This window comes from Chiloscyllium plagiosum, unplaced genomic scaffold (genome assembly GCF_037043375.1).
Source record: "Chiloscyllium plagiosum isolate Xiang-an unplaced genomic scaffold, Cpla_swu_hap1 HiC_scaffold_35, whole genome shotgun sequence".
NCBI lineage: Eukaryota > Metazoa > Chordata > Chondrichthyes > Orectolobiformes > Hemiscylliidae > Chiloscyllium > Chiloscyllium plagiosum.
Genome location: NW_028270173.1, coordinates 18,485,158 through 18,509,444, shown reverse-complemented (window position 1 = coordinate 18,509,444; position 24,287 = coordinate 18,485,158). Strand labels below are relative to the sequence as shown.

Genomic DNA, 24,287 nt, shown 5'->3' with positions numbered 1-24,287 from the left:
CGTTCTTCCCCCACTCTCACCCCCACTCCAGATGCTGACTTTCTCCAGCAATTTCTGTTTCCCATTCTGATTTTCTTGTTACTTCGTCCCGTCCGTGGGCATATAACTCCCGCGCAAACGGAGTGCAAATGAAAACCTTTAAGCAACCGGTAGCGACAAATGAATGTGAGGTTTTTTTACACCCTCCCTCACATCAAAAAGGGGTCAGTCCCCCTCAGAGATTGGACCCGATCCTGCGATTAAGGTGATGCAACACCATCCCCTGCTGCTGGCAGACTGTACTACACCCACAGTGGAAAGTCAAAGTCATCTGAGAAGCATTTTTGTCTGCTCTTCTCGATAGAAGGACAAAGCCCAGTGGCTGGGTTAACATGTAGGTCAACACAGAGGCAAGGTTGAGAAAGCAGAACCTTCACTGTGGTCTGCTGCACGTGCAGGAACTGAACCTACACTGTTGGCATCATAGAATCACCACAGTGTGGAAGCAGGCCATTCAGACGGACAAGTCCACACCGACCCTTCTGAAGAGAAACCCATGCAGATCCACGTTCAGTCATGATGATATTGAATGGTGGTGCTGTCTTGAAGGGCTGAATGGCACAAGTGAGGACTGCAGTTGCTGGAAATCAGAGTCTCGATTAGAGTGGTGCTGGAAAAGCAACGCAAGTCAGACAGCATCCTGATTTTCCTGCTCCTCGGATTCTGCCTGAATTGAAGGGCTGAATGGCCTACCCCTGCACTTATTTTCTATGTTTCGATGTTAAATGCATGGCTCAGAGATTGACGTGAGTTGGAAGTAACCCTGCGATTAACTGTTCATCCTCATAATTTTATAAACATCAAGAAATTGTTGGCAAAGTGTTTCGACGTTGACAGTGGAGCTGATGCAGCGTACAGTAAAGTCACCACCGTCCTCCAGGAGCACTGCTCTCTGATGAGGGAGCGATCGATGGGTGGTAGTTGAACCTGAGGGGATGAGCTTGAAAAGGGGAATCTTTCATGCTGAGTCCATTTGGCTGTGGGAATTGAAGCCAGGCTGTTGGATTTGTGTTGTATTACAGGCCAGCGTGTGAACCAGTTTGTAGGAGGCAGGTAATGAGAGCGCGTGGATCAGCAGTGGACGAAGTTGAACACAGATGGTAGGACACAAGGAAATGGCTGTTTTACAGCAGCAGCGGATTACTTTACAGATAGATATTCAAACATGAAAACAACAATAACTAATATCTGAATCATCTCCACAGAGGTAGCAGAATGATCTAAAGAAGAATTCAAATTGACAACAAATCAAAATTTCACATAAGAACATTCTATCTAATACCAATGAAACAGAGGGCGCCGCCGTCCAATCCTCGGTAGTATAGTGGTTAGTATCCCCGCCTGTCACGCGGGAGACCGGGGTTCAATTCCCCGCCGGGGAGTCGGTGGCACTTTGAGGGGTCAGCTCCATATCTCAACTCCGGAGTGCCGTATTCAAGTCCCGTTTGCTCCAAAGGTGTGCATTCACATGTCCGAGCAGTCTGCTCTTGTAAACAATCTGACCAACAAACAAAACCGAAAATTGTCTCAATTCTGCTCTCCCTGGCAAACATACACTTTCATCTATCCAGGCACCCATTCGAGACTTCCTGCTTTTTGACGACAAATGAAAAATGCCGTCCTGAAGAATGGTCACTGGACCAGAAACGTTGACTGCGTTCTTCCCCCACTCTCACCCCCACTCCAGATGCTGACTTTCTCCAGAAATTTCTGTTTCCCATTCTGATTTTCTTGTTACTTCGTCCCGTCAGTGGGCATATAACTCCCGCGCAAACGGAGTGCAAATGAAAACCTTTAAGCAACCGGTAGCGACAAATGAATGTGAGGTTTTTTTACACCCTCCCTCACATCAAAAAGGGGTCAGTTCCCCTCAGAGATTGGACCCGATCCTGCGATTAAGGTGATGCAACACCATCCCCTGCTGCTGGCAGACTGTACTACACCCACAGTGGAAAGTCAAAGTCATCTGAGAAGCATTTTTGTCTGCTCTTCTCGATAGAAGGACAAAGCCCAGTGGCTGGGTTAACATGTAGGTCAACACAGAGGTAAGGTTGAGAAAGCAGAACCTTCACTGTGGTCTGCTGCACGTGCAGGAACTGAACCTACACTGTTGGCATCATAGAATCACCACAGTGTGGAAGCAGGCCATTCAGACGGACAAGTCCACACCGACCCTTCTGAAGAGAAACCCATGCAGATCCACGTTCAGTCATGATGATATTGAATGGTGGTGCTGTCTTGAAGGGCTGAATGGCACAAGTGAGGACTGCAGTTGCTGGAAATCAGAGTCTCGATTAGAGTGGTGCTGGAAAAGCAACGCAAGTCGGGCAGCATCCTGATTTTCCTGCTCCTCGGATTCTGCCTGAATTGAAGGGCTGAATGGCCTACCCCTGCACTTATTTTCTATGTTTCGATGTTAAATGCATGGCTCAGAGATTGACGTGAGTTGGAAGTAACCCTGCGATTAACTGTTCATCCTCATGATTTTATAAACATCAAGAAATTGTTGGCAAAGTGTTTCGACGTTGACAGTGGAGCTGATGCAGCGTACAGTAAAGTCACCACCGTCCTCCAGGAGCACTGCTCTCTGATGAGGGAGCGATCGATGGGTGGTAGTTGAACCTGAGGGGATGAGCTTGAAAAGGGGAATCTTTCATGCTGAGTCCATTTGGCTGTGGGAATTGAAGCCAGGCTGTTGGATTTGTGTTGTATTACAGGCCAGCGTGTGAACCAGTTTGTAGGAGGCAGGTAATGAGAGCGCGTGGATCAGCAGTGGACGAAGTTGAACACAGATGGTAGGACACAAGGAAATGGCTGTTTTACAGCAGCAGCGGATTACTTTACAGATAGATATTCAAACATGAAAACAACAATAACTAATATCTGAATCATCTCCACAGAGGTAGCAGAATGATCTAAAGAAGAATTCAAATTGACAACAAATCAAAATTTCACATAAGAACATTCTATCTAATACCAATGAAACAGAGAGCGACGCCGTCCAATCCTCGGTAGTATAGTGGTTAGTATCCCCGCCTGTCACGCGGGAGACCGGGGTTCAATTCCCCGCCGGGGAGTCGGTGGGATTTTGAGGGGTCAGCTCCATATCTCAACCCCGGAGTGCCGTATTCAAGTCCCGTTTGCTCCAAAGGTGTGCATTCACATGTCCGAGCAGTCTGCTCTTGTAAACAATCTGACCAACAAACAAAACCGAAAATTGTCTCAATTCTGCTCTCCCTGGCAAACTTACACTTTCATCTATCCAGGCACCCATTCGAGACTTCCTGCTTTTTGACGACAAATGAAAAATGCCGTCCTGAAGAATGGTCACTGGACCAGAAACGTTGACTGCGTTCTTCCCCCACTCACACCCCCACTCCAGATGCTGACTTTCTCCAGCAATTTCTGTTTCCCATTCTGATTTTCTTGTTACTTCGTCCCGTCAGTGGGCATATAACTCCCGCGCAAACGGAGTGCAAATGAAAACCTTTAAGCAACCGGTAGCGACAAATGAATGTGAGGTTTTTTTACACCCTCCCTCACATCAAAAAGGGGTCAGTCCCCCTCAGAGATTGGAGCCGATCCTGCGATTAAGGTGATGCAACACCATCCCCTGCTGCTGGCAGACTGTACTACACCCACAGTGGAAAGTCAAAGTCATCTGAGAAGCATTTTTGTCTGCTCTTCTCGACAGAAGGACAAAGCCCAGTGGCTGGGTTAACATGTAGGTCAACACAGAGGCTAGGTTGAGAAAGCAGAACCTTCACTGTGGTCTGCTGCACGTGCAGGAACTGAACCTACACTGTTGGCATCATAGAATCACCACAGTGTGGAAGCAGGCCATTCAGACGGACAAGTCCACACCGACCCTTCTGAAGAGAAACCCATGCAGATCCACGTTCAGTCATGATGATATTGAATGGTGGTGCTGTCTTGAAGGGCTGAATGGCACAAGTGAGGACTGCAGTTGCTGGAAATCAGAGTCTCGATTAGAGTGGTGCTGGAAAAGCAACGCAAGTCGGACAGCATCCTGATTTTCCTGCTCCTCGGATTCTGCCTGAATTGAAGGGCTGAATGGCCTACCCCTGCACTTATTTTCTATGTTTCGATGTTAAATGCATGGCTCAGAGATTGACGTGAGTTGGAAGTAACCCTGCGATTAACTGTTCATCCTCATGATTTTATAAACATCAAGAAATTGTTGGCAAAGTGTTTCGACGTTGACAGTGGAGCTGATGCAGCGTACAGTAAAGTCACCACCGTCCTCCAGGAGCACTGCTCTCTGATGAGGGAGCGATCGATGGGTGGTAGTTGAACCTGAGGGGATGAGCTTGAAAAGGGGAATCTTTCATGCTGAGTCCATTTGGCTGTGGGAATTGAAGCCAGGCTGTTGGATTTGTGTTGTATTACAGGCCAGCGTGTGAACCAGTTTGTAGGAGGCAGGTAATGAGAGCGCGTGGATCAGCAGTGGACGAAGTTGAACACAGATGGTAGGACACAAGGAAATGGCTGTTTTACAGCAGCAGCGGATTACTTTACAGATAGATATTCAAACATGAAAACAACAATAACTAATATCTGAATCATCTCCACAGAGGTAGCAGAATGATCTAAAGAAGAATTCAAATTGACAACAAATCAAAATTTCACATAAGAACATCCAATGAAACAGAGGGCGACGCCGTCCAATCCTCGGTAGTATAGTGGTTAGTATCCCCGCCTGTCACGCGGGAGACCGGGGTTCAATTCCCCGCCGGGGAGTCGGTGGCATTTTGAGGGGTCAGCTCCATATGTCAACCCCGGAGTGCCGTATTCAAGTCCCGTTTGCTCCAAAGGTGTGCATTCACATGTCCGAGCAGTCTGCTCTTGTAAACAATCTGACCAACAAACAAAACCGAAAATTGTCTCAATTCTGCTCTCCCTGGCAAACTGACACTTTCATCTATCCAGGCACCCATTCGAGACTTCCTGCTTTTTGACGACAAATGAAAAATGCCGTCCTGAAGAATGGTCACTGGACCAGAAACGTTGACTGCGTTCTTCCCCCACTCTCACCCCCACTCCAGATGCTGACTTTCTCCAGCAATTTCTGTTTCCCATTCTGATTTTCTTGTTACTTCGTCCCGTCAGTGGGCATATAACTCCCGCGCAAACGGAGTGCAAATGAAAACCTTTAAGCAACCGGTAGCGACAAATGAATGTGAGGTTTTTTTACACCCTCCCTCACATCAAAAAGGGGTCAGTCCCCCTCAGAGATTGGACCCGATCCTGCGATGAAGGTGATGCAACACCATCCCCTGCTGCTGGCAGACTGTACTACACCCACAGTGGAAAGTCAAAGTCATCTGAGAAGCATTTTTGTCTGCTCTTCTCGATAGAAGGACAAAGCCCAGTGGCTGGGTTAACATGTAGGTCAACACAGAGGCAAGGTTGAGAAAGCAGAACCTTCACTGTGGTCTGCTGCACGTGCAGGAACTGAACCTACACTGTTGGCATCATAGAATCACCACAGTGTGGAAGCAGGCCATTCAGACGGACAAGTCCACACCGACCCTTCTGAAGAGAAACCCATGCAGATCCACGTTCAGTCATGATGATATTGAATGGTGGTGCTGTCTTGAAGGGCTGAATGGCACAAGTGAGGACTGCAGTTGCTGGAAATCAGAGTCTCGATTAGAGTGGTGCTGGAAAAGCAACGCAAGTCAGACAGCATCCTGATTTTCCTGCTCCTCGGATTCTGCCTGAATTGAAGGGCTGAATGGCCTACCCCGGCACTTATTTTCTATGTTTCGATGTTAAATGCATGGCTCAGAGATTGACGTGAGTTGGAAGTAACCCTGCGGTTACCTGTTCATCCTCATGATTTTATAAACATCAAGAAATTGTTGGCAAAGTGTTTCGACGTTGACAGTGGAGCTGATGCAGCGTACAGTAAAGTCACCACCGTCCTCCAGGAGCACTGCTCTCTGATGAGGGAGCGATCGATGGGTGGTAGTTGAACCTGAGGGGATGAGCTTGAAAAGGGGAATCTTTCATGCTGAGTCCATTTGGCTGTGGGAATTGAAGCCAGGCTGTTGGATTTGTGTTGTATTACAGGCCAGCGTGTGAACCAGTTTGTAGGAGGCAGGTAATGAGAGCGCGTGGATCAGCAGTGGACGAAGTTGAACACAGATGGTAGGACACAAGGAAATGGCTGTTTTACAGCAGCAGCGGATTACTTTACAGATAGATATTCAAACATGAAAACAACAATAACTAATATCTGAATCATCTCCACAGAGGTAGCAGAATGATCTAAAGAAGAATTCAAATTGACAACAAATCAAAATTTCACATAAGAACATCCAATGAAACAGATGGCGACGCCGTCCAATCCTCGGTAGTATAGTGGTTAGTATCCCCGCCTGTCACGCGGGAGACCGGGGTTCAATTCCCCGCCGGGGAGTCGGTGGCATTTTGAGGGGTCAGCTCCATATCTCAACCCCGGAGTGGCGTATTCAAGTCCCGTTTGCTCCAAAGGTGTGCATTCACATGTCCGAGCAGTCTGCTCTTGTAAACAATCTGACCAACAAACAAAACCGAAAATTGTCTCAATTCTGCTCTCCCTGGCAAACTGACACTTTCATCTATCCAGGCACCCATTCGAGACTTCCTGCTTTTTGACGACAAATGAAAAATGCCGTCCTGAAGAATGGTCACTGGACCAGAAACGTTGACTGCGTTCTTCCCCCACTCTCACCCCCACTCCAGATGCTGACTTTCTCCAGCAATTTCTGTTTCCCATTCTGATTTTCTTGTTACTTCGTCCCGTCAGTGGGCATATAACTCCCGCGCAAACGGAGTGCAAATGAAAACCTTTAAGCAACCGGTAGCGACAAATGAATGTGAGGTTTTTTTACACCCTCCCTCACATCAAAAAGGGGTCAGTCCCCCTCAGAGATTGGACCCGATCCTGCGATTAAGGTGATGCAACACCATCCCCTGCTGCTGGCAGACTGTACTACACCCACAGTGGAAAGTCAAAGTCATCTGAGAAGCATTTTTGTCTGCTCTTCTCGATAGAAGGACAAAGCCCAGTGGCTGGGTTAACATGTAGGTCAACACAGAGGCAAGGTTGAGAAAGCAGAACCTTCACTGTGGTCTGCTGCACGTGCAGGAACTGAACCTACACTGTTGGCATCATAGAATCACCACAGTGTGGAAGCAGGCCATTCAGACGGACAAGTCCACACCGACCCTTCTGAAGCGAAACCCATGCAGATCCACGTTCAGTCATGATGATATTGAATGGTGGTGCTGTCTTGAAGGGCTGAATGGCACAAGTGAGGACTGCAGTTGCTGGAAATCAGAGTCTCGATTAGAGTGGTGCTGGAAAAGCAACGCAAGTCAGACAGCATCCTGATTTTCCTGCTCCTCGGATTCTGCCTGAATTGAAGGGCTGAATGGCCTACCCCTGCACTTATTTTCTATGTTTCGATGTTAAATGCATGGCTCAGAGATTGACGTGAGTTGGAAGTAACCCTGCGATTAACTGTTCATTCTCATGATTTTATAAACATCAAGAAATTGTTGGCAAAGTGTTTCGACGTTGACAGTGGAGCTGATGCAGCGTACAGTAAAGTCACCACCGTCCTCCAGGAGCACTGCTCTCTGATGAGGGAGCGATCGATGGGTGGTAGTTGAACCTGAGGGGATGAGCTTGAAAAGGGGAATCTTTCATGCTGAGTCCATTTGGCTGTGGGAATTGAAGCCAGGCTGTTGGATTTGTGTTGTATTACAGGCCAGCGTGTGAACCAGTTTGTAGGAGGCAGGTAATGAGAGCGCGTGGATCAGCAGTGGACGAAGTTGAACACAGATGGTAGGACGCAAGGAAATGGCTGTTTTACAGCAGCAGCGGATTACTTTACAGATAGATATTCAAACATGAAAACAACAATAACTAATATCTGAATCATCTCCACAGAGGTAGCAGAATGATCTAAAGAAGAATTCAAATTGACAACAAATCAAAATTTCGCATAAGAACATCCAATGAAACAGAGGGCGACGCCGTCCAATCCTCGGTAGTATAGTGGTTAGTATCCCCGCCTGTCACGCGGGAGACCGGGGTTCAATTCCCCGCCGGGGAGTCGGTGGCATTTTGAGGGGTCAGCTCCATATCTCAACCCCGGAGTGCCGTATTCAAGTCCCGTTTGCTCCAAAGGTGTGCATTCACATGTCCGAGCAGTCTGCTCTTGTAAACAATCTGACCAACAAACAAAACCGAAAATTGTCTCAATTCTGCTCTCCCTGGCAAACTGACACTTTCATCTATCCAGGCACCCATTCGAGACTTCCTGCTTTTTGACGACAAATGAAAAATGCCGTCCTGAAGAATGGTCACTGGACCAGAAACGTTGACTGCGTTCTTCCCCCACTCTTACCCCCACTCCAGATGCTGACTTTCTCCAGCAATTTCTGTTTCCCATTCTGATTTTCTTGTTACTTCGTCCCGTCAGTGGGCATATAACTCCCGCGCAAACGGAGTGCAAATGAAAACCTTTAAGCAACCGGTAGCGACAAATGAATGTGAGGTTTTTTTACACCCTCCCTCACATCAAAAAGGGGTCAGTCCCCCTCAGAGATTGGACCCGATCCTGCGATTAAGGTGATGCAACACCATCCCCTGCTGCTGGCAGACTGTACTACACCCACAGTGGAAAGTCAAAGTCATCTGAGAAGCATTTTTGTCTGCTCTTCTCGATAGAAGGACAAAGCCCAGTGGCTGGGTTAACATGTAGGTCAACACAGAGGCAAGGTTGAGAAAGCAGAACCTTCACTGTGGTCTGCTGCACGTGCAGGAACTGAACCTACACTGTTGGCATCATAGAATCACCACAGTGTGGAAGCAGGCCATTCAGACGGACAAGTCCACACCGACCCTTCTGAAGAGAAACCCATGCAGATCCACGTTCAGTCATGATGATATTGAATGGTGGTGCTGTCTTGAAGGGCTGAATGGCACAAGTGAGGACTGCAGTTGCTGGAAATCAGAGTCTCGATTAGAGTGGTGCTGGAAAAGCAACGCAAGTCAGACAGCATCCTGATTTTCCTGCTCCTCGGATTCTGCCTGAATTGAAGGGCTGAATGGCCTACCCCGGCACTTATTTTCTATGTTTCGATGTTAAATGCATGGCTCAGAGATTGACGTGAGTTGGAAGTAACCCTGCGATTAACTGTTCATCCTCATGATTTTATAAACATCAAGAAATTGTTGGCAAAGTGTTTCGACGTTGACAGTGGTGCTGATGCAGCGTACAGTAAAGTCACCACCGTCCTCCAGGAGCACTGCTCTCTGATGAGGGAGCGATCGATGGGTGGTAGTTGAACCTGAGGGGATGAGCTTGAAAAGGGGAATCTTTCATGCTGAGTCCATTTGGCTGTGGGAATTGAAGCCAGGCTGTTGGATTTGTGTTGTATTACAGGCCAGCGTGTGAACCAGTTTGTAGGAGGCAGGTAATGAGAGCGCGTGGATCAGCAGTGGACGAAGTTGAACACAGATGGTAGGACACAACGAAATGGCTGTTTTACAGCAGCAGCGGATTACTTTACAGATAGATATTCAAACATGAAAACAACAATAACTAATATCTGAATCATCTCCACAGAGGTAGCAGAATGATCTAAAGAAGAATTCAAATTGACAACAAATCAAAATTTCACATAAGAACATCCAATGAAACAGAGGGCGACGCCGTCCAATCCTCGGTAGTATAGTGGTTAGTATCCCCGCCTGTCACGCGGGAGACCGGGGTTCCATTCCCCGCCGGGGAGTCGGTGGCATTTTGAGGGGTCAGCTCCATATCTCAACCCCGGAGTGGCGTATTCAAGTCCCGTTTGCTCCAAAGGTGTGCATTCACATGTCCGAGCAGTCTGCTCTTGTAAACAATCTGACCAACAAACAAAACCGAAAATTGTCTCAATTCTGCTCTCCCTGGCAAACTGACACTTTCATCTCTCCAGGCACCCATTCGAGACTTCCTGCTTTTTGACGACAAATGAAAAATGCCGTCCTGAAGAATGGTCACTGGACCAGAAACGTTGACTGCGTTCTTCCCCCACTCTCACCCCCACTCCAGATGCTGACTTTCTCCAGCAATTTCTGTTTCCCATTCTGATTTTCTTGTTACTTCGTCCCGTCAGTGGGCATATAACTCCCGCGCAAACGGAGTGCAAATGAAAACCTTTAAGCAACCGGTAGCGACAAATGAATGTGAGGTTTTTTTACACCCTCCCTCACATCAAAAAGGGGTCAGTCCCCCTCAGAGATTGGACCCGATCCTGCGATTAAGGTGATGCAACACCATCCCCTGCTGCTGGCAGACTGTACTACACCCACAGTGGAAAGTCAAAGTCATCTGAGAAGCATTTTTGTCTGCTCTTCTCGATAGAAGGACAAAGCCCAGTGGCTGGGTTAACATGTAGGTCAACACAGAGGCAAGGTTGAGAAAGCAGAACCTTCACTGTGGCCTGCTGCACGTGCAGGAACTGAACCTACACTGTTGGCATCATAGAATCACCACAGTGTGGAAGCAGGCCATTCAGACGGACAAGTCCACACCGACCCTTCTGAAGCGAAACCCATGCAGATCCACGTTCAGTCATGATGATATTGAATGGTGGTGCTGTCTTGAAGGGCTGAATGGCACAAGTGAGGACTGCAGTTGCTGGAAATCAGAGTCTCGATTAGAGTGGTGCTGGAAAAGCAACGCAAGTCAGACAGCATCCTGATTTTCCTGCTCCTCGGATTCTGCCTGAATTGAAGGGCTGAATGGCCTACCCCTGCACTTATTTTCTATGTTTCGATGTTAAATGCATGGCTCAGAGATTGACGTGAGTTGGAAGTAACCCTGCGATTAACTGTTCATTCTCATGATTTTATAAACATCAAGAAATTGTTGGCAAAGTGTTTCGACGTTGACAGTGGAGCTGATGCAGCGTACAGTAAAGTCACCACCGTCCTCCAGGAGCACTGCTCTCTGATGAGGGAGCGATCGATGGGTGGTAGTTGAACCTGAGGGGATGAGCTTGAAAAGGGGAATCTTTCATGCTGAGTCCATTTGGCTGTGGGAATTGAAGCCAGGCTGTTGGATTTGTGTTGTATTACAGGCCAGCGTGTGAACCAGTTTGTAGGAGGCAGGTAATGAGAGCGCGTGGATCAGCAGTGGACGAAGTTGAACACAGATGGTAGGACGCAAGGAAATGGCTGTTTTACAGCAGCAGCGGATTACTTTACAGATAGATATTCAAACATGAAAACAACAATAACTAATATCTGAATCATCTCCACAGAGGTAGCAGAATGATCTAAAGAAGAATTCAAATTGACAACAAATCAAAATTTCGCATAAGAACATCCAATGAAACAGAGGGCGACGCCGTCCAATCCTCGGTAGTATAGTGGTTAGTATCCCCGCCTGTCACGCGGGAGACCGGGGTTCAATTCCCCGCCGGGGAGTCGGTGGCATTTTGAGGGGTCAGCTCCATATCTCAACCCCGGAGTGCCGTAATCAAGTCCCGTTTGCTCCAAAGGTGTGCATTCACATGTCCGAGCAGTCTGCTCTTGTAAACAATCTGACCAACAAACAAAACCGAAAATTGTCTCAATTCTGCTCTCCCTGGCAAACTGACACTTTCATCTATCCAGGCACCCATTCGAGACTTCCTGCTTTTTGACGACAAATGAAAAATGCCGTCCTGAAGAATGGTCACTGGACCAGAAACGTTGACTGCGTTCTTCCCCCACTCTCACCCCCACTCCAGATGCTGACTTTCTCCAGCAATTTCTGTTTCCCATTCTGATTTTCTTGTTACTTCGTCCCGTCAGTGGGCATATAACTCCCGCGCAAACGGAGTGCAAATGAAAACCTTTAAGCAACCGGTAGCGACAAATGAATGTGAGGTTTTTTTACACCCTCCCTCACATCAAAAAGGGGTCAGTCCCCCTCAGAGATTGGACCCGATCCTGCGATTAAGGTGATGCAACACCATCCCCTGCTGCTGGCAGACTGTACTACACCCACAGTGGAAAGTCAAAGTCATCTGAGAAGCATTTTTGTCTGCTCTTCTCGATAGAAGGACAAAGCCCAGTGGCTGGGTTAACATGTAGGTCAACACAGAGGCAAGGTTGAGAAAGCAGAACCTTCACTGTGGTCTGCTGCACGTGCAGGAAGTGAACCTACACTGTTGGCATCATAGAATCACCACAGTGTGGAAGCAGGCCATTCAGACGGACAAGTCCACACCGACCCTTCTGAAGAGAAACCCATGCAGATCCACGTTCAGTCATGATGATATTGAATGGTGGTGCTGTCTTGAAGGGCTGAATGGCACAAGTGAGGACTGCAGTTGCTGGAAATCAGAGTCTCGATTAGAGTGGTGCTGGAAAAGCAACGCAAGTCAGACAGCATCCTGATTTTCCTGCTCCTCGGATTCTGCCTGAATTGAAGGGCTGAATGGCCTACCCCGGCACTTATTTTCTATGTTTCGATGTTAAATGCATGGCTCAGAGATTGACGTGAGTTGGAAGTAACCCTGCGATTAACTGTTCATCCTCATGATTTTATAAACATCAAGAAATTGTTGGCAAAGTGTTTCGACGTTGACAGTGGTGCTGATGCAGCGTACAGTAAAGTCACCACCGTCCTCCAGGAGCACTGCTCTCTGATGAGGGAGCGATCGATGGGTGGTAGTTGAACCTGAGGGGATGAGCTTGAAAAGGGGAATCTTTCATGCTGAGTCCATTTGGCTGTGGGAATTGAAGCCAGGCTGTTGGATTTGTGTTGTATTACAGGCCAGCGTGTGAACCAGTTTGTAGGAGGCAGGTAATGAGAGCGCGTGGATCAGCAGTGGACGAAGTTGAACACAGATGGTAGGACACAACGAAATGGCTGTTTTACAGCAGCAGCGGATTACTTTACAGATAGATATTCAAACATGAAAACAACAATAACTAATATCTGAATCATCTCCACAGAGGTAGCAGAATGATCTAAAGAAGAATTCAAATTGACAACAAATCAAAATTTCACATAAGAACATTCTATCTAATACCAATGAAACAGAGGGCGACGCCGTCCAATCCTCGGTAGTTTAGTGGTTAGTATCCCCGCCTGTCACACGGGAGACCGGGGTTCCATTCCCCGCCGGGGAGTCGGTGGCATTTTGAGGGGTCAGCTCCATATCTCAACCCCGGAGTGGCGTATTCAAGTCCCGTTTGCTCCAAAGGTGTGCATTCACATGTCCGAGCAGTCTGCTCTTGTAAACAATCTGACCAACAAACAAAACCGAAAATTGTCTCAATTCTGCTCTCCCTGGCAAACTGACACTTTCATCTCTCCAGGCACCCATTCGAGACTTCCTGCTTTTTGACGACAAATGAAAAATGCCGTCCTGAAGAATGGTCACTGGACCAGAAACGTTGACTGCGTTCTTCCCCCACTCTCACCCCCACTCCAGATGCTGACTTTCTCCAGCAATTTCTGTTTCCCATTCTGATTTTCTTGTTACTTCGTCCCGTCAGTGGGCATATAACTCCCGCGCAAACGGAGTGCAAATGAAAACCTTTAAGCAACCGGTAGCGACAAATGAATGTGAGGTTTTTTTACACCCTCCCTCACATCAAAAAGGGGTCAGTCCCCCTCAGAGATTGGACCCGATCCTGCGATTAAGGTGATGCAACACCATCCCCTGCTGCTGGCAGACTGTACTACACCCACAGTGGAAAGTCAAAGTCATCTGAGAAGCATTTTTGTCTGCTCTTCTCGATAGAAGGACAAAGCCCAGTGGCTGGGTTAACATGTAGGTCAACACAGAGGCAAGGTTGAGAAAGCAGAACCTTCACTGTGGCCTGCTGCACGTGCAGGAACTGAACCTACACTGTTGGCATCATAGAATCACCACAGTGTGGAAGCAGGCCATTCAGACGGACAAGTCCACACCGACCCTTCTGAAGCGAAACCCATGCAGATCCACGTTCAGTCATGATGATATTGAATGGTGGTGCTGTCTTGAAGGGCTGAATGGCACAAGTGAGGACTGCAGTTGCTGGAAATCAGAGTCTCGATTAGAGTGGTGCTGGAAAAGCAACGCAAGTCAGACAGCATCCTGATTTTCCTGCTCCTCGGATTCTGCCTGAATTGAAGGGCTGAATGGCCTACCCCTGCACTTATTTTCTATGTTTCGATGTTAAATGCATGGCTCAGAGATTGACGTGAGTTGGAAGTAACCCTGCGATTAACTGTTCATTCTCATGATTTTATAAACATCAAGAAATTGTTGGCAAAGTGTTTCGACGTTGACAGTGGAGCTGATGCAGCGTACAGTAAAGTCACCACCGTCCTCCAGGAGCACTGCTCTCTGATGAGGGAGCGATCGATGGGTGGTAGTTGAACCTGAGGGGATGAGCTTGAAAAGGGGAATCTTTCATGCTGAGTCCATTTGGCTGTGGGAATTGAAGCCAGGCTGTTGGATTTGTGTTGTATTACAGGCCAGCGTGTGAACCAGTTTGTAGGAGGCAGGTAATGAGAGCGCGTGGATCAGCAGTGGACGAAGTTGAACACAGATGGTAGGACGCAAGGAAATGGCTGTTTTACAGCAGCAGCGGATTACTTTACAGATAGATATTCAAACATGAAAACAACAATAACTAATATCTGAATCATCTCCACAGAGGTAGCAGAATGATCTAAAGAAGAATTCAAATTGACAACAAATCAAAATTTCGCATAAGAACATCCAATGAAACAGAGGGCGACGCCGTCCAATCCTCGGTAGTATAGTGGTTAGTATCCCCGCCTGTCACGCGGGAGACCGGGGTTCAATTCCCCGCCGGGGAGTCGGTGGCATTTTGAGGGGTCAGCTCCATATCTCAACCCCGGAGTGCCGTATTCAAGTCCCGTTTGCTCCAAAGGTGTGCATTCACATGTCCGAGCAGTCTGCTCTTGTAAACAATCTGACCAACAAACAAAACCGAAAATTGTCTCAATTCTGCTCTCCCTGGCAAACTGACACTTTCATCTATCCAGGCACCCATTCGAGACTTCCTGCTTTTTGACGACAAATGAAAAATGCCGTCCTGAAGAATGGTCACTGGACCAGAAACGTTGACTGCGTTCTTCCCCCACTCTCACCCCCACTCCAGATGCTGACTTTCTCCAGCAATTTCTGTTTCCCATTCTGATTTTCTTGTTACTTCGTCCCGTCAGTGGGCATATAACTCCCGCGCAAACGGAGTGCAAATGAAAACCTTTAAGCAACCGGTAGCGACAAATGAATGTGAGGTTTTTTTACACCCTCCCTCACATCAAAAAGGGGTCAGTCCCCCTCAGAGATTGGACCCGATCCTGCGATTAAGGTGATGCAACACCATCCCCTGCTGCTGGCAGACTGTACTACACCCACAGTGGAAAGTCAAAGTCATCTGAGAAGCATTTTTGTCTGCTCTTCTCGATAGAAGGACAAAGCCCAGTGGCTGGGTTAACATGTAGGTCAACACAGAGGCAAGGTTGAGAAAGCAGAACCTTCACTGTGGTCTGCTGCACGTGCAGGAAGTGAACCTACACTGTTGGCATCATAGAATCACCACAGTGTGGAAGCAGGCCATTCAGACGGACAAGTCCACACCGACCCTTCTGAAGAGAAACCCATGCAGATCCACGTTCAGTCATGATGATATTGAATGGTGGTGCTGTCTTGAAGGGCTGAATGGCACAAGTGAGGACTGCAGTTGCTGGAAATCAGAGTCTCGATTAGAGTGGTGCTGGAAAAGCAACGCAAGTCAGACAGCATCCTGATTTTCCTGCTCCTCGGATTCTGCCTGAATTGAAGGGCTGAATGGCCTACCCCGGCACTTATTTTCTATGTTTCGATGTTAAATGCATGGCTCAGAGATTGACGTGAGTTGGAAGTAACCCTGCGATTATCTGTTCATCCTCATGATTTTATAAACATCAAGAAATTGTTGGCAAAGTGTTTCGACGTTGACAGTGGAGCTGATGCAGCGTACAGTAAAGTCACCACCGTCCTCCAGGAGCACTGCTCTCTGATGAGGGAGCGATCGATGGGTGGTAGTTGAACCTGAGGGGATGAGCTTGAAAAGGGGAATCTTTCATGCTGAGTCCATTTGGCTGTGGGAATTGAAGCCAGGCTGTTGGATTTGTGTTGTATTACAGGCCAGCGTGTGAACCAGTTTGTAGGAGGCAGGTAATGAGAGCGCGTGGATCAGCAGTGGACGAAGTTGAACACAGATGGTAGGACACAAGGAAATGGCTGTTTTACAGCAGCAGCGGATTACTTTACAGATAGATATTCAAACATGAAAACAACAATAACTAATATCTGAATCATCTCCACAGAGGTAGCAGAATGATCTAAAGAAGAATTCAAATTGACAACAAATCAAAATTTCACATAAGAACATCCAATGAAACAGAGGGCGACGCCGTCCAATCCTCGGTAGTATAGTGGTTAGTATCCCCGCCTGTCACGCGGGAGACCGGGGTTCAATTCCCCGCCGGGGAGTCGGTGGCATTTTGAGGGGTCAGCTCCATATCTCAACCCCGGAGTGCCGTATTCAAGTCCCGTTTGCTCCAAAGGTGTGCATTCACACGTCCGAGCAGTCTGCTCTTGTAAACAATCTGACCAACAAACAAAACCGAAAATTGTCTCAATTCTGCTCTCCCTGGCAAACTGACACTTTCATCTATCCAGGCACCCATTCGAGACTTCCTGCTTTTTGACGACAAATGAAAAATGCCGTCCTGAAGAATGGTCACTGGACCAGAAACGTTGACTGCGTTCTTCCCCCACTCTCACCCCCACTCCAGATGCTGACTTTCTCCAGCAATTTCTGTTTCCCATTCTGATTTTCTTGTTACTTCGTCCCGTCAGTGGGCATATAACTCCCGCGCAAACGGAGTGCAAATGAAAACCTTTAAGCAACCGGTAGCGACAAATGAATGTGAGGTTTTTTTACACCCTCCCTCACATTAAAAAGGGGTCAGTCCCCCTCAGAGATTGGACCCGATCCTGCGATTAAGGTGATGCAACACCATCCCCTGCTGCTGGCAGACTGTACTACACCCACAGTGGAAAGTCAAAGTCATCTGAGAAGCATTTTTGTCTGCTCTTCTCGATAGAAGGACAAAGCCCAGTGGCTGGGTTAACATGTAGGTCAACACAGAGGCAAGGTTGAGAAAGCAGAACCTTCACTGTGGTCTGCTGCACGTGCAGGAACTGAACCTACACTGTTGGCATCATAGAATCACCACAGTGTGGAAGCAGGCCATTCAGACGGACAAGTCCACACCGACCCTTCTGAAGAGAAACCCATGCAGATCCACGTTCAGTCATGATGATATTGAATGGTGGTGCTGTCTTGAAGGGCTGAATGGCACAAGTGAGGACTGCAGTTGCTGGAAATCAGAGTCTCGATTAGCGTGGTGCTGGAAAAGCAACGCAAGTCAGACAGCATCCTGATTTTCCTGCTCCTCGGATTCTGCCTGAATTGAAGGGCTGAATGGCCTACCCCTGCACTTATTTTCTATGTTTCGATGTTAAATGCATGGCTCAGAGATTGACGTGAGTTGGAAGTAACCCTGCGATTAACTGTTCATCCTCATGATTTTATAAACATCAAGAAATTGTTTGCAAAGTGTTTCGACGTTGACAGTGGAGCTGATGCAGCGTACAGTAAAGTCACCACCGTCCTCCAGGAACACTGTTCTGTGTTGAGGGAGCGATCGATGGGTGGTAGTTGAACCTGAGGGGATGAGCTTGAAAAGGGGAATCTTTCATGCTGAGTCCATTTGGCTATGGGAATTGAAGCCAGGCTGTTGGATTTGTGTTGTATTACAGGCCAGCGTGTGAACCAGTTTGTAGGAGGCAGGTAATGAGAGCGCGTGGATCAGCAGTGGACGAAGTTGAACACAGATGGTAGGACACAACGAAATGGCTGTTTTACAGCAGCAGCGGATTACTTTACAGATAGATATTCAAACATGAAAACAACAATAACTAATATCTGAATCATCTCCACAGAGGTAGCAGAATGATCTAAAGAAGAATTCAAATTGACAACAAATCAAAATTTCACATAAGAACATTCTATCTAATACCAATGAAACAGAGGGCGATGCCGTCCAATCGTCGGTAGTATAGTGGTTAGTATCCCCGCCTGTCACGCGGGAGACCGGGGTTCAATTCCCCGCCGGGGAGTCGGTGGCATTTTGAGGGGTCAGCTCCATTTCTCAACCCCGGAGTGCCGTGTTCAAGTCCCGTTTGCTCCAAAGGTGTGCATTCACATGTCCGAGCAGTCTGCTCTTGTAAACAATCTGACCAACAAACAAAACCGAAAATTGTCTCAATTCTGCTCTCCCTGGCAAACTTACACTTTCATCTATCCAGGCACCCATTCGAGACTTCCTGCTTTTTGACGACAAATGAAAAATGCCGTCCTGAAGAATGGTCACTGGACCAGAAACGTTGACTGCGTTCTTCCCCCACTCTCACCCCCACTCCAGATGCTGACTTTCTCCAGCAATTTCTGTTTCCCATTCTGATTTTCTTGTTACTTCGTCCCGTCAGTGGGCATATAACTCCCGCGCAAACGGAGTGCAAATGAAAACCTTTAAGCAACCGGTAGCGACAAATGAATGTGAGGTTTTTTTACACCCTCCCTCACATCAAAAAGGGGTCAGTCCCCCTCAGAGATTGGACCCGATCCTGCGATTAAGGTGATGCAACACCATCCCCTGCTGCTGGCAGACTGTACTACACCCACAGTGGAAAGTCATCTGAGAAGCATTTTTGTCTGCTCTTCTCGATAGAAGGACAAAGCCCAGTGGCTGGGTTAACATGTAGGTCAACACAGAGGCAAGGTTGAGAAAGCAGAACCTTCACTGTGGTCTGCTGCACGTGCAGGAACTGAACCTACACTGTTGGCATCATAGAATCACCACAGTGTGGAAGCAGGCCATTCAGACGGACAAGTCCACACCGACCCTTCTGAAGAGAAACCCATGCAGATCCACGTTCAGTCATGATGATATTGAATGGTGGTGCTGTCTTGAAGGGCTGAATGGCACAAGTGAGGACTGCAGTTGCTGGAAATCAGAGTCTCGATTAGCGTGGTGCTGGAAAAGCAACGCAAGTCAGACAGCATCCTGATTTTCCTGCTCCTCGGATTCTGCCTGAATTGAAGGGCTGAATGGCCTACCCCTGCACTTATTTTCTATGTTTCGATGTTAAATGCATGGCTCAGAGATTGACGTGAGTTGGAAGTAACCCTGCGATTAACTGTTCATCCTCATGATTTTATAAACATCAAGAAATTGTTGGCAAAGTGTTTCGACGTTGACAGTGGAGCTGATGCAGCGTACAGTAAAGTCACCACCGTCCTCCAGGAGCACTGCTCTCTGATGAGGGAGCGATCGATGGGTGGTAGTTGAACCTGAGGGGATGAGCTTGAAAAGGGGAATCTTTCATGCTGAGTCCATTTGGCTGTGGGAATTGAAGCCAGGCTGTTGGATTTGTGTTGTATTACAGGCCAGCGTGTGAACCAGTTTGTAGGAGGCAGGTAATGAGAGCGCGTGGATCAGCAGTGGACGAAGTTGAACACAGATGGTAGGACACAAGGAAATGGCTGTTTTACAGCAGCAGCGGATTACTTTACAGATAGCTATTCAAACATGAAAACAACAATAACTAATATCTGAATCATCTCCACAGAGGTAGCAGAATGATCTAAAGAAGAATTCAAATTGACAACAAATCAAAATTTCACATAAGAACATTCTATCTAATACCAATGAAACAGAAGGCGACGCCGCCCAATCCTCGGTAGTATAGTGGTTAGTATCCCCGCCTGTCACGCGTGAGTCCGGTGTTCAATTCCCCGCCGGCGAGTCGGTGGCTTTTTGAGGGGTCAGCTCCATATCTCAACCCCGGAGTGCCGTATTCAAGTCCCGTTTGCTCCAAAGGTGTGCATTCACATGTCCGAGCAGTCTGCTCTTGTAAACAATCTGACCAACAAACAAAACCGAAAATTGTCTCAATTCTGCTCTCCCTGGCAAACTTACACTTTCATCTATCCAGGCACCCATTCGAGACTTCCTGCTTTTTGACGACAAATGAAAAATGCCGTCCTGAAGAATGGTCACTGGACCAGAAACGTTGACTGCTTTCTTCCCCCACTCTCACCCCCACTCCAGATGCTGACTTTCTCCAGCAATTTCTGTTTCCCATTCTGATTTTCTTGTTACTTCGTCCCGTCAGTGGGCATATAACTCCCGCGCAAACGGAGTGCAAATGAAAACCTTTAAGCAACCGGTAGCGACAAATGAATGTGAGGTTTTTTTACACCCTCCCTCACATCAAAAAGGGGTCAGTCCCCCTCAGAGATTGGACCCGATCCTGCGATTAAGGTGTTGCAACACCATCCCCTGCTGCTGGCAGACTGTACTACACCCACAGTGGAAAGTCAAAGTCATCTGAGAAGCATTTTTGTCTGCTCTTCTCGATAGAAGGACAAAGCCCAGTGGCTGGGTTAACATGTAGGTCAACACAGAGGCAAGGTTGAGAAAGCAGAACCTTCACTGTGGTTTGCTGCACGTGCAGGAACTGAACCTACACTGTTGGCATCATAGAATCACCACAGTGTGGAAGCAGGCCATTCAGACGGACAAGTCCACACCGACCCTTCTGAAGAGAAACCCATGCAGATCCACGTTCAGTCATGATGATATTGAATGGTGGTGCTGTCTTGAAGGGCTGAATGGCACAAGTGAGGACTGCAGTTGCTGGAAATCAGAGTCTCGATTAGCGTGGTGCTGGAAAAGCAACGCAAGTCAGACAGCATCCTGATTTTCCTGCTCCTCGGATTCTGCCTGAATTGAAGGGCTGAATGGCCTACCCCTGCACTTATTTTCTATGTTTCGATGTTAAATGCATGGCTCAGAGATTGACGTGAGTTGGAAGTAACCGTGCGATTAACTGTTCATCCTCATGATTTTATAAACATCAAGAAATTGTTGGCAAAGTGTTTCGACGTTGACAGTGGAGCTGATGCAGCGTACAGTAAAGTCACCACCGTCCTCCAGGAGCACTGCTCTCTGATGAGGGAGCGATCGATGGGTGGTAGTTGAACCTGAGGGGATGAGCTTGAAAAGGGGAATCTTTCATGCTGAGTCCATTTGGCTGTGGGAATTGAAGCCAGGCTGTTGGATTTGTGTTGTATTACAGGCCAGCGTGTGAACCAGTTTGTAGGAGGCAGGTAATGAGAGCGCGTGGATCAGCAGTGGACGAAGTTGAACACAGATGGTAGGACACAACGAAATGGCTGTTTTACAGCAGCAGCGGATTACTTTACAGATAGCTATTCAAACATGAAAACAACAATAACTAATATCTGAATCATCTCCACAGAGGTAGCAGAATGATCTAAAGAAGAATTCAAATTGACAACAAATCAAAATTTCACATAAGAACATTCTATCTAATACCAATGAAACAGAGGGCGACGCCGTCCAATCCTCGGTAGTATAGTGGTTAGTATCCCCGCCTGTCACGCGGGAGACCGGGGTTCAATTCCCCGCCGGGGAGTCGGTGGCATTTTGAGGGGTCAGCTCCATATCTCAACCCCAGAGTGCCGTATTCAAGTCCCGTTTGCTCCAAAGGTGTGCATTCACATGTCCGAGCAGTCTGCTCTTGTAAACAATCTGACCAACAAACAAAACCGAAAATTGTCTCAATTCTGCTCTCCCTGGCAAACTTACACTTTCATCTATCCAGGCACCCATTCGAGACTTCCTGCTTTTTGACGACAAATGAAAAATGCCGTCCTGAAGAATGGTCACTGGACCAGAAACGTTGACTGCGTTCTTCCCCCACTCTCACCCCCACTCCAGATGCTGACTTTCTCCAGCAATTTCTGTTTCCCATTCTGATTTTCTTGTTACTTCGTCCCGTCAGTGGGCATATAACTCCCGCGCAAACGGAGTGCAAATGAAAACCTTTAAGCAACCGGTAGCGACAAATGAATGTGAGGTTTTTTTACACCCTCCCTCACATCAAAAAGGGGTCAGTCCCCCTCAGAGATTGGACCCGATCCTGCGATTAAGGTGATGCAACACCATCCCCTGCTGCTGGCAGACTGTACTACACCCACAGTGGAAAGTCAAAGTCATCTGAGAAGCATTTTTGTCTGCTCTTCTCGATAGAAGGACAAAGCCCAGTGGCTGGGTTAACATGTAGGTCAACACAGAGGCAAGGTTGAGAAAGCAGAACCTTCACTGTGGTCTGCTGCACGTGCAGGAACTGAACCTACACTGTTGGCATCATAGAATCACCACAGTGTGGAAGCAGGCCATTCAGACGGACAAGTCCACACCGACCCTTCTGAAGAGAAACCCATGCAGATCCACGTTCAGTCATGATGATATTGAATGGTGGTGCTGTCTTGAAGGGCTGAATGGCACAAGTGAGGACTGCAGTTGCTGGAAATCAGAGTCTCGATTAGAGTGGTGCTGGAAAAGCAACGCAAGTCAGACAGCATCCTGATTTTCCTGCTCCTCGGATTCTGCCTGAATTGAAGGGCTGAATGGCCTACCCCTGCTCTTATTTTCTATGTTTCGATGTTAAATGCATGGCTCAGAGATTGACGTGAGTTGGAAGTAACCCTGCGATTAACTGTTCATCCTCATGATTTTATAAACATCAAGAAATTGTTGGCAAAGTGTTTCGACGTTGACAGTGGAGCTGATGCAGCGTACAGTAAAGTCACCACCGTCCTCCAGGAGCACTGCTCTCTGATGAGGGAGCGATCGATGGGTGGTAGTTGAACCTGAGGGGATGAGCTTGAAAAGGGGAATCTTTCATGCTGAGTCCATTTGGCTGTGGGAATTGAAGCCAGGCTGTTGGATTTGTGTTGTATTACAGGCCAGCGTGTGAACCAGTTTGTAGGAGGCCGGTAATGAGAGCGCGTGGATCAGCAGTGGACGAAGTTGAACACAGATGGTAGGACACAAGGAAATGGCTGTTTTACAGCAGCAGCGGGTTACTTTACAGATAGATATTCAAACATGAAAACAACAATAACTAATATCTGAATCATCTCCACAGAGGTAGCAGAATGATCTAAAGAAGAATTCAAATTGACAACAAATCAAAATTTCACATAAGAACATTCTATCTAATACCAATGAAACAGAGGGCGACGCCGTCCAATCCTCGGTAGTATAGTGGTTAGTATCCCCGCCTGTCACGCGGGTGACCGGCGTTCAATTCCCCGCCGGGGAGTCGGTGGCATTTTGAGGGGTCAGCTCCATTTCTCAACCCCGGAGTGCCGTATTCAAGTCCCGTTTGCTCCAAAGGTGTGCATTCGCATGTCCGAGCAGTCTGCTCTTGTAAACAGTCTGACCAACAAACAAAACCGAAAATTGTCTCAATTCTGCTCTCCCTGGCAAACTTACACTTTCATCTATCCAGGCACCCATTCGAGACTTCCTGCTTTTTGACGACAAATGAAAAATGCCGTCCTGAAGAATGGTCACTGGACCAGAAACGTTGACTGCGTTCTTCCCCCACTCTCACCCCCACTCCAGATGCTGACTTTCTCCAGCAATTTCTGTTTCCCATTCTGATTTTCTTGTTACTTCGTCCCGTCAGTGGGCATATAACTCCCGCGCAAACGGAGTGCAAATGAAAACCTTTAAGCAACCGGTAGCGACAAATGAATGTGAGGTTTTTTTACACCCTCCCTCACATCAAAAAGGGGTCAGTCCCCCTCAGAGATTGGACCCGATCCTGCGATTAAGGTGATGCAACACCATCCCCTGCTGCTGGCAGACTGTACTACACCCACAGTGGAAAGTCAAAGTCATCTGAGAAGCATTTTTGTCTGCTCTTCTCGATAGAAGGACAAAGCCCAGTGGCTGGGTTAACATGTAGGTCAACACAGAGGCAAGGTTGAGAAAGCAGAACCTTCACTGTGGTCTGCTGCACGTGCAGGAACTGAACGTACACTGTTGGCATCATAGAATCACCACAGTGTGGAAGCAGGCCATTCAGACGGACAAGTCCACACCGACACTTCTGAAGAGAAACCCATGCAGATCCACGTTCAGTCATGATGATATTGAATGGTGGTGCTGTCTTGAAGGGCTGAATGGCACAAGTGAGGACTGCAGTTGCTGGAAATCAGAGTCTCGATT

General features: G+C 47.6%; 9 non-coding genes across 9 annotated transcripts; all 9 read left to right on the top strand.

Moving 5' to 3' along the window:
• Nucleotides 1-1,349: 1,349 nt before the first annotated feature.
• trnad-guc (transfer RNA aspartic acid (anticodon GUC)) lies at nt 1,350-1,421 on the top strand. Its single transcript has one exon. It is a non-coding gene; the product is annotated as a tRNA-Asp (tRNA).
• Nucleotides 1,422-3,044: 1,623 nt separating this feature from the next.
• trnad-guc (transfer RNA aspartic acid (anticodon GUC)) lies at nt 3,045-3,116 on the top strand. Its single transcript has one exon. It is a non-coding gene; the product is annotated as a tRNA-Asp (tRNA).
• A 1,612-nt stretch (nt 3,117-4,728) lies between these two features.
• trnad-guc (transfer RNA aspartic acid (anticodon GUC)) lies at nt 4,729-4,800 on the top strand. Its single transcript has one exon. It is a non-coding gene; the product is annotated as a tRNA-Asp (tRNA).
• Nucleotides 4,801-6,412: 1,612 nt separating this feature from the next.
• Nucleotides 6,413-6,484, top strand: trnad-guc (transfer RNA aspartic acid (anticodon GUC)). The gene has a single exon. It is a non-coding gene; the product is annotated as a tRNA-Asp (tRNA).
• Nucleotides 6,485-8,096: 1,612 nt separating this feature from the next.
• trnad-guc (transfer RNA aspartic acid (anticodon GUC)) lies at nt 8,097-8,168 on the top strand. The gene has a single exon. It is a non-coding gene; the product is annotated as a tRNA-Asp (tRNA).
• A 3,296-nt stretch (nt 8,169-11,464) lies between these two features.
• Nucleotides 11,465-11,536, top strand: trnad-guc (transfer RNA aspartic acid (anticodon GUC)). Its single transcript has one exon. It is a non-coding gene; the product is annotated as a tRNA-Asp (tRNA).
• Nucleotides 11,537-14,843: 3,307 nt separating this feature from the next.
• Nucleotides 14,844-14,915, top strand: trnad-guc (transfer RNA aspartic acid (anticodon GUC)). Its single transcript has one exon. It is a non-coding gene; the product is annotated as a tRNA-Asp (tRNA).
• A 1,612-nt stretch (nt 14,916-16,527) lies between these two features.
• Nucleotides 16,528-16,599, top strand: trnad-guc (transfer RNA aspartic acid (anticodon GUC)). Its single transcript has one exon. It is a non-coding gene; the product is annotated as a tRNA-Asp (tRNA).
• Nucleotides 16,600-21,606: 5,007 nt separating this feature from the next.
• trnad-guc (transfer RNA aspartic acid (anticodon GUC)) lies at nt 21,607-21,678 on the top strand. Its single transcript has one exon. It is a non-coding gene; the product is annotated as a tRNA-Asp (tRNA).
• Nucleotides 21,679-24,287: the final 2,609 nt, after the last annotated feature.